The sequence below is a fragment of the Pan paniscus genome, chromosome 7 (assembly GCF_029289425.2).
Source record: "Pan paniscus chromosome 7, NHGRI_mPanPan1-v2.0_pri, whole genome shotgun sequence".
Lineage (NCBI taxonomy): Eukaryota > Metazoa > Chordata > Mammalia > Primates > Hominidae > Pan > Pan paniscus.
The window spans coordinates 131,640,553-131,656,229 of record NC_073256.2 but is presented as its reverse complement, the minus strand read 5'-3'; the positions used below and the strand labels follow the sequence as shown (position 1 = coordinate 131,656,229).

The 15,677-nt window shown below is 40.7% G+C and overlaps 1 long non-coding RNA gene across 1 annotated transcript; it reads right to left on the bottom strand.

The window, feature by feature from the left end:
• Positions 1-2,457: 2,457 nt before the first annotated feature.
• Positions 2,458-10,905, bottom strand: LOC129398642 (uncharacterized). Its single transcript, XR_008626499.2, has 3 exons — positions 10,797-10,905; positions 8,217-8,810; positions 2,458-2,588 (listed from the first exon to the last, which is right to left on the bottom strand). It is a non-coding gene; the product is annotated as an uncharacterized LOC129398642 (long non-coding RNA).
• Positions 10,906-15,677: the final 4,772 nt, after the last annotated feature.

The window sequence follows — 15,677 nt, the reverse complement described above, 5'->3', positions numbered from 1 at the left end:
CAAAAGATATAGAGATAAGTTGAAAGTTAAGAAAAAGTAGGTCTTTTCCTGCAATATTTTAAATACAGGTGTTCTCATATGTGGTACATATAATCTATAAATTCTATCTATTTATTTGGCTAGCTTTCTTCATATCTATCATCTAGTGACAAGGCTGACTTTGTAGAATAAATATGAATGTTATATCTTGAAAGGAAGTTGCTATTTAAAACTTGACCTAATTGCAGTTGATTCTACATTTCTGGGCAGTGGATTAATTCATATGACTGGGGACATAAAACAATAAATAAAACTGAAGAGACATGTAAAGCTCTTTCCCTTTAATACTCCAATTGCCACATTCCTTTGACTTTAATAGGATTTATTATGCAATTGATCTTACCTTTTTTTCGCGGTCCCCAAAGGCTTTCATGTTCTAACTTCCTATGTTCCAGCTTAAATTTTGTCAAGAACCATCATAATTACTCACTGGCATTGAGCCTCAAATATGTGAGCCCTCTCTTATTTTCTTATACCCTTAAAAAATTGCTTCCACTATTTCTGCCCTTTATACTCCTTATCAAATTATTCCTCTCTATCAAATGATCATGACCTACTGGATGATATCAACAGTTTAAGAGGATGCTGTAGATTTTCTGTGATAAACAAAAATGAAAACAAAAGCCTTACATCCATCCATCTTTCCAGCCACTGATCTGTAACCCTCTTTGTGTTTCCACAAAGTGTTCTTGAAATAATTGTCTGTGTGTGCTGCCTTCAATAATTCTCCCCCTATTTTCTATTTGATGCATTCTTGTTGGTCTTTAATCCTATTTCTCTACTAAAACTTCTCTTAGAAAGGTCACCAATAATTTCTATATTATTAAATAAGATTTTAAAAACTAAATTCTCACTTCATTTACAAGGAAGAAACATTGGGCAAAATGCATCATGTTCTTATTCATGAAACACTTTACTCATAAAAGGTGGTCAGGTCATACTACTGGATAGGTGTTGGCTGGCAGCTAAGTTATGATATTATTTGTCCTCAAATTAACAAAAAAATTAACCTGTGAATTCAATATAATTCCAAATAAAATCACTTTTTTTTACTGTTTTAAAATTAATTTTATTTATAATTGCTACATAATAATTGCACATTCTTATGGAGTACAGTGTGATGTTTCAATGCATGTTGATGTTTTATAATGATCAGCTCAGTATATAATTTTCATATTTATTTTAGGGAAGGTTTTAGACTTAGGAAAAGTTGCAACAATAGTACAAAGACCTTAAACTCTTTACCTCACTTCACAAATGTTAACATCTTACATAAATATGGTACCATTGCCAACAACAGGAAATTATCATCACTAGAAAAATTTCATAGTAGTAAATGTATTTAAAAATATCCACCACTGGATGCTAAAATTAGTGGCTAGAAATTAGAGGAAGCCAGAAATTATATAGTCTCAAAGTATTTCACGGAAGATACTGATCACTTACAATGAGAAAAATAATAAATTTACGGTGTTGAAATCTAGAAGATAGTAAGTCAACCAAATGATTAAGATAAACATAATCAATAATAAGAAAACTTAGTATCATAAACTTCTTAGTATGATGCAGTGAAAACATAATATTTTTAATTTGCTATTCCTGCTAAAAATGCAGAACCTAACTCCAATTATGAGAAAACACTGTATAAGGTGAATTGAGAAACATTTTATAAAATAATTAATCAGTATTCTTTGAAGAGTATCAACGTTGTGAAAGACAGGCAAAGAGACATTACTTTTTTTGAGAGACACTTTAAACTTACTCTGAAATTTATATGAAAAATTTAAGGTCCAAAAATTGCCAAGTCACTCTTAAAAGATGGAAAAAAAAAGGAATAATGTTCCACTAGATATTAAAATATAGAACAAATTATTGTATTTCAAATATAGATTCAGAGCAAGAAAAAAACAAATTAACTGTGATAAAGTACACAGAACTAAAAGACAAATCTGTACAAATGGAAATTTGTAAACCTAACATATAATTAAACACAAAACAAAGATAAAAATAGATTGATTTAGTAATAGTATAGAATGAGTGACATAATATACAGAAAAATAAATTTTGATTACTTTCTACATGTTATTATATATGGTGAACCCAGAAAATCTGAGACAGGTCTCAGTTAATTTAGAATGTTTATTTTGCCAAGGTTAAGGACATACCGGTGAGAGCCTCAGAATGTCCTTGAAGACAGCCCAAGGTGGTCAGGGCGCAGCTTGGTTTTATATACTTTAGAGAGACATGAGACATCAATCAATATATGTAAGAAGTACATTGGTTCCGTCTGGAAAGGCAGGACAACTTGAAGCAAAGGCAGGAAGACTGGAAGCAGAAGGGAACTTCCAGGTCACAGATAAGTGAGACACAAATTCTTTTGAGTTTCTGATTAGCCTTTCCAAAGGAGGAAATCAGATACGCATCTATCTCAGTGAGCAGAGGGTTAACTTTGAATAGAATGAGGCAGGTTTGTCTTAAGCAGCTTCCAGCTTGAGTTTTCCTTAGTGATTTTGGGGGCCCAAGATATCTTCCTTTCACAATAATTATATCTAGATAGATTAAATAAGCAGTCATAAAAGGGGATATCATAAAACTAATAGAAAAAAATGTAGAATAATATTTTTGTGACCTAAATGTGGGGAGGGACTTCATATAAAAGCCTTACAAGAATATGTCAAGGCAAATATATTATCTGTGTTTGATGGTAGAAAAGTTAATAATTTTTGTGCAATATAGAGACCACAGACAAAATCAGGAAAAACAAAACAGGATGGGAAAGATACTTATTATTTCAAAGGCGCCGGTCTGGGCTGTGTGTGGTGGCTCACACCTGTAATCTCAGCATTTTAGGAAGCCAAGTTGGGAGGATCACTTGAGCTCAGGAGTTCAAGACCAGCCCGGACAACAGGATGAAACCCTGTCTCTATTAAAAATAAGAATAAAAACTTAACCAGGTGTGGTGGCATGTGCCTGTAATCTCAGCTACTGGGGAGGCTCAGGTGGGAAAATTGCTTGAACCTAGGAGGTCAAGGCTGCAGTGAGCTGTGATTGTGCCACTGCACTTCAGCTTGGGCAACAGAGTGAGGCCCTATTACAAAATAAAATAAAATGCCAACCTATTAGTCTAGAAGAATGGAGTTACAAATTTATAACAATGACAACAAGTTACTTTCACGCGTGTCTGTGTGAAGAGAGCACCAAACAGGCTTTGTGTGAGCAATAAAGCTTTTAATCACCTGGGTGCAGGTGGGCTGAGTCCGAAAAGAGAGTCAGCAAAGGGAGATAGGGGTGGGGCCGTTTTATAGGATTTGAGTAGGTAAAGGAAAATTACAGTCAAAGGGGGGTTGTTCTCTGGCGGGCAGGAGTGGGGGTCGCAAGGTGCTCAGTGGGGGTGCTTTTTGAGCCAGGATGAGCCAGGAAAAGGACTTTCACAAGGTAATGTCATCTCTTAAGGCAAGGACTGGCCATTTACACTTCTTTTGTGGTGGAATGTCATCAATTAAGGTGGGGCAGGGCATATTCACTTCTTTTGTGATTCTTCAGTTACTTCAGGCCATCTGGGCCTATATGTGCAAGTCACAGGGGATGCGATGGCTTGGCTTGGGCTCAGAGGCCTGACATTCCTGCCTTCTTATATTAATAAGCAAAATAAAATAGTGTTGAAGTTTTGGGGCGGCGAAAATTTTTGGGGGGTGGTATGGAGAGAGAATGGGTGATGTTTCTCAGGGCTGCTTCAAGCGGGATTGGGGCAGCGTGGGAACCTAGAGTGGGAGAGATTAAGCTGAGGGGAGGTCTTGTGGTAAGGGGTGACATTGTCGGGATGTTACAAGAAACATTTGTCCTATAGAATGATTGCTGATGGCCTAGATGAGTTAAGAGTGGCAGTTTGGGGATAGCACCAGGAGATATCAGCTGTGATGGCTTGGAAAAACAGTGTAAACCGGCAGCGTAAACAAGAGCAGGGCATGTATGAGTAGTTGAGAACGGTGAATAGGAGTATGACTAGACAGAAGATAGCAGGGAAGACAAGTTTTTTTGGGGCACAGTCTAAGTTGGTCTGGTGTCTGGAATGAGACCGGGGCCTAATAAAAAGGAGTGTCTCTACAGGAGCTCAAATGGGCCGTACCCTGTAGCATTCGGAGGACAGGCCTGAATTCTGAGAAGGGAAAGTGGTAAAAGTATTGTCCAGTCCTTTTTAAGTTGGTGGCTGAGCTTGGTGAGGTGTGTTTTTAAAGACCTTTAGTCCATTCTACTTTTCTTGAAGACGGAGGACCGTAAGGGATATAAAGGTTTCACTGAATACTAAGAGCCTGAGAAACTGCTTGGCTGATTTGACTAATAAAGGCTCGTCTGTTATCAGACTGTATTGAGGTGGGAAGGCTAAACTGAGGAATTATGTCTGACAGAAGGGAAGAAATGACTGCGGTGGCCTTCTCAGACCCTGTAGGAAAGGTCTCTACCTATCCAGTGAAAGTATCTACCTAGACTAAGAGGTATTTTAGTTATCTGACTCGGGGCATGTTGAGTAAAGCTAATTTGCCAGTCCTGGGTGGGGCAAATCCTCGAACTTGATGTGTAGGGAAGAGAAGGGGCCTGAAGAATCCCTGAGGAGTAGTAGAATAGCAGATGGAACACTGAGAAGTTATTTCCTTGAGAATAGATTTCCACGATGGAAAGGAAATGAGAGGTTCTAAGAGGCTGGCTAGTGGCTTGTACTATAGCATAACCTGCCTTTGCTGGTGTGTGGCGATTAGGCCTGGTGGAACCGCCATCAATAAGTCAAGCGTGATCAGGGTGAGGAACAGGAAAGAAGGAAATTTGGGGAAATGGGGTGAATGTCAGGTGGATCAGAGAGATACAGTCATGGGGGTCAGGTGTGGTATCAGGAATAATGTGGGAGGCCGGATTGAAGTCTGGGCCAGGAACAACGGTAATTGTGGGAGACTCAACAAAGAGTGAGTACAGCTGAAGGAGCCGGGGAGCAGAAAGTATATGCATCAGGTATGAGGAAGAAAATAGATTTTGGAAGTTATGAGAACTGCAGAGAGTGAGTTGAGCATAGTTTGTGATTTTGAGGGCCTCTAAAAGTATTAATGCAGCGGCAGCCGCTGCACGCAGACATGGGGGCTAGGCTAAAACAGTAAGGTCAAGTTGTTTGAACACAAAGGCTACAGGGTGTGGTCCTGGCTCTTGTGTAAGAATTCTGACCATGCTAACCATGCCTAGGAAGGAAAGGAGTTGTTTTGTAGAAGGTGCTGGGGTTTGAGAGATCAGTCGGGCATGATTGGCAGGGAGAGCACGTGTATTTTTATGAGAATTATGCCGAGATAGGTAACAGATGAGGATGAAATTTGGCTTGATTGAAGTAATGGGGGCTGCCTGTGAAGCTTTGTGGCAGTACAGCCTAGGTAATTTGCTGAGCTTGATGGGTGTCAGGGTCAGTCCAAGTGAAAGCGAAGAGAGGCTGGGATTAAGGGTGCAAAGGAATAGTAAAGAAATCATGTTTGAGATCTAGAACAGAATAATGGGTTGTAGAGGCAGGTATTGAGGATAGGAGAGTATATGGGTTTGGCACCACGGGGGGGATAGCCAAAACAATTTGGTTGATAAGGCGCAGATCCTGAACTAACTTGTAAGGCTTGTCTGGTTTTAGGACAGGTAAAATGGGGGAATTGTAAGGAGAGTTTATAGGCTTTAAAAGGCCATGCTGTAGCAGGCGAGTAATAACAGGCTTTAATCTTTTTGAAGCGTGCTGCGGGATGGGGTATTGGCGTTGAGTGGGGTAAGGGTGATTAGGTTTTAAGGAGATGGTAAGGGGTGCATGATCGGTCGCCAAGGAGGGAGTAGAGGTATCTTATACTTGTGGGTTAAGGTGGGGGGATTCAAGAGGAGGATGCAAAGGAGGCTTTGGATAGGGAAGAAGGGTGGCAATGAGATATAGCTGTAATCCAGGAATAGTCAGGGAAGCAGATAATTTAGTTAAAGTGTCTCAGCCTAATAAGGGAACTGGGCAGGTGGGGATAACTAAAAAGGAGTGCTTAAAAGAGTATTGTCTAAGTTGGCAGCAGAATTGGGGAGTTTTAAGAGGTTTAGAAGCCTGGCCGTCTATACCCACAACAGTTATGGAGGCAAGGGAAACAGGCCCTTGAAAAGAAGGTAATGTGGAGTGGGTAGCCTCCGTATTGATTAAGAAGGGGACGGGCTTACCTTCCACTGTGAGAGTTACCTGAAGCTCGGCGTCCGTGATGGTCTAGGGGGCTTCCGAGGCAATCGGGCAGTGTGTCTTCAGCCGCTAAGCCGAGAAGATCTGGGAAGGAGTCAGTCAGACAGCCTTGGGCCAGAGTTCCAGGGGCTCTGGGAGTGGCTGCCAGGTGAGTTGAACAGTCCGATTTTCAGTGGGGTCCCACACAGATGGGACGCGGCTTAGGAGGAATCCTGGGCTGCGGGCATTCCTTGGTCCAGTGGCCAGATTTCCAGCATGTGTAGCAAGCTCCTGGGGGAGGAGGTTCTGGAGGAACCCCTGGCCGCTGCGGTTCAGGCGTTTGGAAGTTCTTGTGTGCTGGAGATGTGGCTGGGGTTTGTCTCAAAGTGGAGGTAAGGAATTGCAACTTTTTTCTATTATTGTACACCTTGAAGGTGAGGTTAATTAAATCCTGTTGTGGGGTTTGAGGGCCGGAATTTAATTTTTGGAGTTTTATTTAACGTCGGGAGCAGATTGGGTAATAAAATGTATTTTGAGAATAAGACGGCCTTTTGACCTTTTACGGTCTAGGGCTGTAAAGTGTCTCAGGGTTGCTGCCAAACAAGTCATGAACTGGGCTGGATTTTTATATTTGATGAAAAAGAGCCTAAACGCTATCTGATTTGGGCTAAAGAAAAAGGAGCATTAACCTTGACTATGCCTTTAGCTCCAGCCACCTTTTTAAGAGTAAATTGCTGGGCAGGAGGGGGAGGGCTAGTCACGGAACGAAACTGTAAGCCGGACCAGGTGTGAGGAGGGGAGGTGATAAAAAGATTATAGGGTGGAGGAGCAGAGGCTGAGGAAGAATTGGGACCTAGCTCGGCCTGGCGAGGAGCAGCCTGGGGAGGAAGGGAGAGGTCAGATGGGTCTGTAGAAAAGGAAGATTAGAAGACTCAGCGATGCTTGGGGTTGGTACTAAGGGGACAGGCGGGAGGGAAAGAAGAAAGATTTGGGACAAGTTGCACTGGGCACAGAGACTAGGAAGGGACTGATGTGTAAAAGAATGCCTGGACGTCAGGCACCTCAGACCGTTTGCCTATTTTACAACAAGAATTATTTAGATCTTGCAGGATGGAAAAATTCAAAGTGCCATTTTCTGGCTATTTGGAACTACTGTCGAGTTTGTATTGGGGTCAGGCGGCATTGCAGAAGAAAATAAGGCATTTATGTTTTAGGTCAGGTGTGAGTTGAAGAGGTTTTAAGTATTTGAGAACACAGGCCAAGGGAGTAGAAGGAGGAATGGAGGGTGGAAGGTTGCCCATAGTGAAGGAAGCAAGCCTAGAGAAAAGAGAGAGTAGAGAAACGGAGGGAAGGGGTTCGGGGGTTCTTACCTTCCAGAAAAGTGGGAAAAGGGGTTGGGGCGCAGAGATAAGAGGTCGGGGCGTGGAAATAAGGGATGGGGCGCAGAAATAAGGGGTCGGGGCACGGAAATAAGGGATTGGGGTGCAGAGATATAAGAGGTTGGGGCGTGGAAATAAGGGATTGGGGCACAGAGATACGAGGTTGGGGTACTTGCTGCTAAGAGTGAAGGAGAAGGGGTTGAGGGGTACTTGCCCCTCTCCCAGAAAAGCAGAGAAGGGGTAGAGACAAGGAGAGAAGGGGTTGGGTTACTTGCCCCTTTCCCAAAAAAGCGAGACTTGCCGCTAAAGGTGAAGGACCAAGGCAGGCGTCCCTGCGTGGTCTGACACATTTGAAACGTGGGTCAATAATCAGAGAGGCGGCCCTGCAATGATTAAACACCAAGGGAAGGCTGCCTTCCCTGTCCGTGACCGGCACCGGAGTTTTGGGTCCATGGATAAAACGTGTCTCCTTTGTCTCTCCCAGAAAATGAAAGGAATTGAAATTAAGAGAAGGGAGAGATTGAAGAGTGGAAAGGAGAAAGTGGTTGAGGGACAGTGAGAGAGGTTGGAGAAGAGAGTAAGAAGAGGCTGCTTACCTGATTTAAAATTGGTGAGATGTTCTTTGGGCTGGTTGGTCTGAGGACCTGAGGTCGTAGGTGGATCTTTCTCATGGAGCAAAGAACAGGAGGACAGGGGATTGATCTCCCAAGGGAGGTCCCCCAATCCGAGTCACGGCACCAAATTTCATGCACATCCGTGTGAAGAGACCACCAAACAGGCTTTTTTGTGAGCAATAAAGCTGTTTATTTCACCTGGGTGCAGGCGGGCTGAGTCCAAAAAGAGAGTCAGCGAAGGGAGATAGGGGTGGGGCCATTTTATACGATTTGGGTAGGTAAAGGAAAGTTACTGTCAAAGGGGGTTTGTTCTCTGGCGGGTAGGAGTGGGGGTCGCAAGGTACTCAGTGGGGGTGCTTTTTGAGCCAGGATGAGCCAGGAAAAGGACTTTCCCAAGGTAATGTCATCTCTTGAGGCAAGGACCGGCCATTTACACTTCTTTTGTGGTGGAATGTCATCAGTTAAGGTGGGGCAGGGCATATTCACTTCTTTTGTGATTCTTCAGTTACTTCAGGCCATCTGGGCGTATACGTGGGAGTCACAGGGGATGCGATGGCTTGGCTTGGGCTCAGAGGCCTGACAGTTACCCCAATAGGAGATAAAATGAACAGTTATGAAAAGTAATTTACAGAAGAGAGAATAAAAAGCTAACGTAAACACCAAAATATGCTAAAATTGTTAGTAATCAGATAAGTACAAATTTTAAAAATAATAAGCTATCATTTTTAAAATAGCAAGCTGGGTAATGGAAAGTATTAGGGATGTGAAGTTGAAGGACTCCTCATGCGCTACTGGAGGGTGTGCATGTTTTATCGTAGTATTACTTGTGGTAGTAGAAAGTTGGAAGCAAGCTGGGTGTTCATCTCTGAAAAATGAGTACTAACATATGGTGGACTATCACCAAGACAGCCATAGCACTTTCCCTAGATTGACTAAACTTTAAACAAATTTTCCCTGATGAAAGCCCCCTTTTCTCCTTTTTCTTAGATTGTTTGCTTTAGAAAACTTGCAATTATAAGTTTTTTCCTCTGTTGCTGTAAGATACAAGTCGTATCCCAGAGTCCTGCCAATTTTACCACCCGGAAATGTTTTTCTTAGAGAACTGGGAGTGATTTCTCCAAGGTGTATTTATCTTAGTGTCCCTATCTTCCAGGAAAAAAATTCAGTGCTGTGGGCCAACAATGCTAACTCTTGGGTTTGAACTGTACACCTATACCCTTGCTTGTTAGTATTCTGACTGCAGTGTCTATTACAGCTAATAGTAGTCCAAAGTGGTTGGACGTCTTTTACCCTCAATTCCCACAACCAGCACTCAGGATGTTCACCTCCAGTCCATGACATGTCTCGGGTGGTCCATGGGTTACTAAATCTATTTCCTATGAGAGATCTGCAATGCCAAGGGACCCTTCCAAGCGATGCTTTCTCAGCTCCAATTGATGTGTGATACTTTATTATGCTAGGATAATCTTATGCTTGCCAGGAAAAGTCAACTGCTCTTCATGCTTCTCCCATCGCTTTTCCCTTTAGCTTGACATCTATCTTTATGTGGAAGGTTGATATGCCATCAACTTTAACAGAGATTAAATTCTAGAAAACGCAATGATAGCCCAAAGATTTCAAGAGAAGTTATGGTTGGGTGATGTGTGACTCTACTTTTGTGCTATGAAAGGTAGAATAATATTTTAACATGATCAGAAAACAATTATTATTCATATTTTCTTGGATTTATATTCATCTTCAATGAAGCACAGTAATAATCTTTTAGAGAGTCATTGAAACTCAATATTCATAGGCACCATGATAAATGGCGCAACATCATAATAATGATGTAACTGCCATTAGATAAATGTCAGGCACTTGAAGTCCCAGCTACTCGGGTGGCTGAGGCAGGGGAATGGCGTGAACCCGGGAGGCGGAGCTTGCAGTGAGCCGAGATTGTGCCACTGCACTCCAGCCTGGGTGACAGAGCGAGACTCCGTCTCAAAAAAGTAAATAATAAATAAATAAATAAATGTTACAGAGGAACTGCAGAGGTAAAATTTTCCAACTTGTTTCTTTCTATTTTTTATTTTGTTTTTAGAGACAGGGTCTCACTCTGTTGCCCAGGATGGAGTACAGTGGCGTGATCATGGCTCACTGCAACCTTGAACTCCCGAGCACAAGGGCTCCTTCCTGCCTCAGCTTCTTAAAAAGTGTTGGGATTATAGCCATAAGCTACCATGCTGGCTCAATATAAATGATTTCTAAACAGTCATGGCACTGTGATAGCAGTAGTATTGCTCCCTGTTTCTTACAGTAAGAGAAAGTAAATTAAGCTGAAAGGATTTCCTGGACATGAACAGGAAAAATAATGGTGCATGCACCGTATGAAGAATTTTCACATGCACTGGTATAGATAATAATGTATCTCTCTTCTACCCATTATTCTAAATCTTCATCAATAAATCACTGTACCTCAGATATGCCAATGAATTTTATAACATATTCTTAGTTGTTTATGTGAACAAGGATCTGATATAAAATATTTGTCTTGAGAAGCACACATTTTAGAGGTGGCCTTACCTTTGGGAATTCACAGACTTTATAGAGAAGACAATGGATTTTCCACATAAAGGGAATTCAAGGTGATTACAGCTGTGTTTCAAGGCATAGGGTACTCCAGCTGATGCCTAGGATATACAAATATAAGTTTTGAGCAATAAGGTAAAGTAGAAACATAACTTTAGGGTTTAATGCAGACCGTGTGTAACCTCAGTCACAAAATTTAAATTCTCCTCACTTTAATATGCTCATTTATAAAACTGGTTTGTTTTCGCAGATTAATAGTAGGATCTTATATAAAATTCAATTTCATTTGTTAATGCTTTCTTAATGTGACATGCTGCCTCCATTTTATCAACTGTATACTGGATATGCATGTCACCTATACTTCCCTAGAATATTGCAGAAAACAGTTAACTAAGAGTTTTTGACATGCTGAGTTTCGTTTAGGCACAGGAAAATTAGCAATCTTTTTTGTTATACGCATTTTTTTTCAATATGTGGTTACTTCAAGTTGTTACTAGGACTGAAGTAAATTCAGTTTGGCTTTAAATATTCAGAAGAGTGCACAAAGTCAATATCTAAAAAAGGAACCTATTAAAAACACATATAAAGGAAAATTGCAGTCAAGCAGCTACACCATCTGGGTCATATGAAAATGAGAAGTAGTGATGAGTGTCTGCATGCTGATGGTGCTGCAGACCTAATCAACTTGCTCTCTCTCCAAGCAGTCATGTGTACAGATTAATGAAGAGAGGTGACAGAATAAAACTTCCCGCTGACTTGCTGTGGATAAGCTATTTTGCTCCATCATTGCCTCAGCTTTGCTTACAGGATAGTAGATTCATTCTAGCATGTACTTTTGTGCTAATCATTTTGACTAAATGAACCAAATCTCATGGTAAAAGGTGCCAACAACATCTGGTAGCTCTAAGTCAGAATCACTGTGTATCAGTGTGTATAAATGCATCCATGTTGCCCTTTACTCTGTGATGATCATAAATCAGCATGCTTCCACTGACCCAACACAACATAATCCTGTGTTACTACTTTATCAGACAGAAAAGAGGTTTTCCATGGCTTCATTGCTGCTTTCTTTGTCTTAATTTCAGGTCAGTTTCTAAAGTCAATGAAATCATTTTTATTGTGTTCAATTTTAGTAGGTTGATTTTGTAGCCCTAACTACTAGTTATCTCACATTGGTCTAAGAATTGCATTGTAACAGTCATCTCTTACACATAACTCACATTAAAATAAAAACTATTACAGTTGGTACTTCTTATTTGTAGGGGGTATGTTCAAAGACTCCCAGTGGATTCCTGAAACCACGGATAGTAACAAACCTTATATATACTACATTTGTTTCCAAATTGTTCCAAATGTTCCAAATTGGAACAAATTTTTTCCAGTTGTCCAAATTCTTACAAATTGTTCCAAATGACCAAGATGACCTCTGAGTGACTAGTGGGCAGGTAGCATATATAACCTTGATATGCTGGACAAAGGGATGTTTTGCATCCCAGGCAGGAACTGTGGGACAGCATGCGATTGCATTGTCCTACTCAAAAGGGGACACAATTTAAAACTTATTTTTGGAATTTTCCATTTAATATTTTCCAACCACTGTTGACCACCGGTAACTAGAAATGAGAAAAGCAAAATCCTAGATAATGGGAAACTATTATAAATGTTTATAAATGTATTTTAGTAAATACATATTTAAAATGATCTGTATTTAATATATTTAAAATATTTAAATATATATTTAAAATGTTTAGAGGAACACTTTTTCCTTCAAACTTCTGCATTAATTTGAAAATTAATGAAACATCTTATTTATAGTTTAAGATAAATACTCAAGTAAATATTTCAAAGGCTCAGGTATATGGGAATTGGGATCCTAGCCCTTGGTAAAGCTCATTTCTTTATAGCTTAGCAATTAGACAGTTTGATGAAGATAATGGTTTCCATATAAATGTACAACTTTTAGTAATTCGAAAAGGCAGTAATTTATTGGAAATGGATCCACAATATTTTAAAAAATGCTTTGCTAGTCTAAGCTGGGTCTTAAATGTAATCGATCTTTATTAGCTTGGTATTCAATATAGCCCAGCTCCAACAAATCGCCCTTATGACAACTTCTACTATTTATGCAGCTAGAACTCTCCATTACTGTCAGGATTAACTACTCATTAATTCCTGAATATACAAAGTCACCTTTGTGAAAATAGCAAAAACACACATGAATTACAAAACTTCACCCTTCCTTCCAGGCTAACTTGCATCACTTCCAGCACATAGTGAAAGGGGAGGAATTCCCTTATCCCCATCGCAGGGTGTGCAATGGAGGCCAGGCTCACTTCTTCGGTGCCCTGCTAGGGAGAGCCTGCAGACTGGCAGGATGTGGGGTGCGTGGGCTCCGATCCCATGGCGGCATCTAGGGGTGAATGTTTCCAGCTCCTGAAGCCCCAGTGGGCATGTGTTAAACAGTGTGCTCTTTTAGTTTTGCTGTCTGTAGGCACTATCTGTTAAGCTCAATTAGACCCTTTGCCTTATGGCAAGGACAGAGGGCTTTCTGTATCCCAAGGTTCTTGTCTTGGTGGACGGGAAAAATCGGATAAACCCTGGGCTTGGAGAATGAGTGCAAGGTTTGATTGAATGGTGGAAGTAGCTCTCAGCCGATGTATGGGAGCCAGAAGGGGAACGGAGTGGGAAGGTGGTTTTCCCCTGGTGTCGGGCCACTCAGGGGCCAGACTGTCCTCTGACCACCCGGGCCAAATTTGCCTCAGTGTCCGCGTCGTTCTGCCAGTAGATGGCCTGCTGGCCTCTGCCGGTGCCTGTCGGTGTGCTCTTCCACTCCTCTGCTCCTCTCGACGTCCAGCTGCCTGTGTGCTCTTCTGCCTGTGTGCTCTTCTGCCGGTGTGCTCCTCTAGACATCCAGCCTTGTGTCTGTGCCCGCTAGGGTCTTGGGGTTTTTATAGGCACAGAATGGGGGCATGGCGGGTCAGGGTGGTCTTGGAAAAATGCAACGTGGAAAATGGGCGTGAAAACAGGAATGCCTGTCCTCACCTAGGCCCGTGGGCACAGGCCTGAGGGTGGAGCCCTCGCCAGGGACCCTGCCTTTCTCCTCCTAGCACTTCCCTGCCCTCCTCCCATATTAACAGTTTTTGGCGAATTAAGCCCAAGCAAAATGTCAGCGTCCTCTAGCACTCTGTACTTTGTGTACTACATTTATTAAACAGGTGTAGCTAGATGATGCCCGGGCACAAATTTGTAACATTTGTAGGGATTTGAGGTAAGAGAAAGAGGAATAGACGGAATATCCAAAACTTTGAAAAAGTGATACACATATATGTATATTCATAAAGATATTTACATTCACAAAGAAAACAAGTTTTAAATAAAAAATTTTCCTCCTGGGCCGGGCACAGTGGCTCATGCCTTTAATCCCAGCACTATGGGAGGCCGAGGCGGGCAGATCACTAGTTCGAGACCAGCCTGGCCAATATGGTGAAACCCCCATCTCTACTAACAAAAAAAAAAAAAAAAAAAAATTAGCCAGGCGTGGTGGTGGGCACCTGTAGTCCCCCTTCTACTCGGGAAGCTGAAGCAGGAGAATCGCTTGAACCTGGGAGGTGGAGGTTGCAGTGAGCTGAGATTGTGCCACTGCATCTCAAAAATACAAACAAACAAAAAATTTTCCTCCTACAAAAGCCAATGGGTCATCATAATAATATGCAGCTTCTCTAATGAAATGAGGCTGTAAAATGATGGAGACAATGAATCTTTATAAAAAGTCACTAATAAGACACTTGTTTAAATTCCTATATAGTAACTAAAATTATTAGTTTCTCTTTAGAAAATTTTTACAATTCTTAGTGTATTGAAAATTTCATTAAAAAATTACTACCTATAATTTACTGCTTTCAGTCACATCTATGCTTTTCATGGTTGCAGAAGCAGATTACTCAGGTATGAACCTTGCAAGTCAGTCAGAGAAGTGGGGAAGGAGTATATAGTAAATTCATCCACTATTGAGTTTTGAACAACTTCTTGATACTGATGGTACACCGTAAGCGAATAAGCATTTCTCAAATTCAACAAGGCAAACCTTTTTGGTTGTCTCTCAAAATTTTCTTTGTTCCACATATCTTGAGAAACAATTTGTTAAATCTTTCCTATTAAGTTTATCTCAATTATTATCAGGTCTGGATAAACAGAAGAAAAGAATGTAAAATAATATATAAGAAAAGAGAAGCAGATTCAGTTTAGCCTTGTCTGTCTACCTACCCACCTCCCAATCCTTAGCAATTTAGTTGCAAGAATGCCTTCTTCTGAAAATGAATAATCAAGTAGTTTATTCAGAATGCCTCTGCTCATTAGAGAATATTTATTAAAAGAAAAAGTGGAATGCTATTTCAAATTTCCTACATCAAGTTTTCTAATAGATATGCTACTCAAATATTTACCCTAAAATTTTTATAAACTAATAAGATAGACAGCAATTAATATTTCTTCCTGTCCACATGCTCTTGAAATTAATCAAAATCATCTAACGTAAAACTTCACATGCCTTCTTTACTTTGTCTCCCTATATAACTAAGTTATGTTGAAGTTGGTGTGTGTAGCTCAAAAAATACTTTTGTAATTAAATATATAAATGTTCATAGACAATAAATAACATTATCTCACTGTTTTAAATTCACATCATTCTGAATGTGTCAGTTCCATGCAAAGCATTGCAACTGTGAAGAAATTCCTAAAGATTCATATTATCGCTGTCCAATATTCCGGTATTAATCAATATATTCATTCACTTATCAATGTATTTAGTCAAGCAGTTAGTATTTAGCACTAATTGTGCCCCAGATATTGGTATGGCTTTCCAGAATAAAGGTTCTG